Source organism: Salmo salar, chromosome 10 (genome assembly GCF_965601325.2).
Source record: "Salmo salar chromosome 10, fSalSal1, whole genome shotgun sequence".
Lineage (NCBI taxonomy): Eukaryota > Metazoa > Chordata > Actinopteri > Salmoniformes > Salmonidae > Salmo > Salmo salar.
In genome coordinates, this window is record NC_138300.1 from 112,700,001 (window position 1) to 112,700,426 (window position 426).

General features: G+C 47.7%; 1 protein-coding gene across 1 annotated transcript in view; it reads right to left on the minus strand.

The window, feature by feature from the left end:
- met (MET proto-oncogene, receptor tyrosine kinase) overlaps positions 1–115 on the minus strand; it is a 99,577-nt gene extending 99,462 nt beyond the window's left edge. Inside the window, exon 1 of the mRNA XM_014125644.3 lies at positions 1–115. This exon is cut by the window's left edge and continues 219 nt beyond it. The gene's annotated coding sequence lies outside the window, so the exon portion shown is untranslated.
- Positions 116–426: the final 311 nt, after the last annotated feature.

The window sequence follows — 426 nt, forward strand, 5'->3', positions numbered from 1 at the left end:
AGAAGACCGTTTCTCAATCCGTTTTACAAGATGCGGACCTGTGTGACTCAGGAGTGTGATGTGTAGGTCTCGCACACCGGCATTCAAACCCCCTCCGTGTTCTGTCTGCTCTCGTAGCGCTCCTCCTCTACAGACTACTCTGCTGCGAGAGGTGGTAAGGCGCCGGAGTTCACACAGGTCAGTTTCATAGGGTTTCATCGATGGCACCGGTTACATTTTATTGTTTAGTCTTTAGCTTGGTCCCCACAGTGTATGTTAATAATTACGTTTTGTCATAACAAGTCAATAAAATAGCCTATACACTGTGTGTACAAAAAATTAAGAACACCTTCCTTATATTGATTTGCCCCCCCCCCCCCCCCCCCCTCAGAACAGCCTCAATTCGTCTTGGCATGGCCTCCACAAGTAGAAAGCATTCCATAGGGA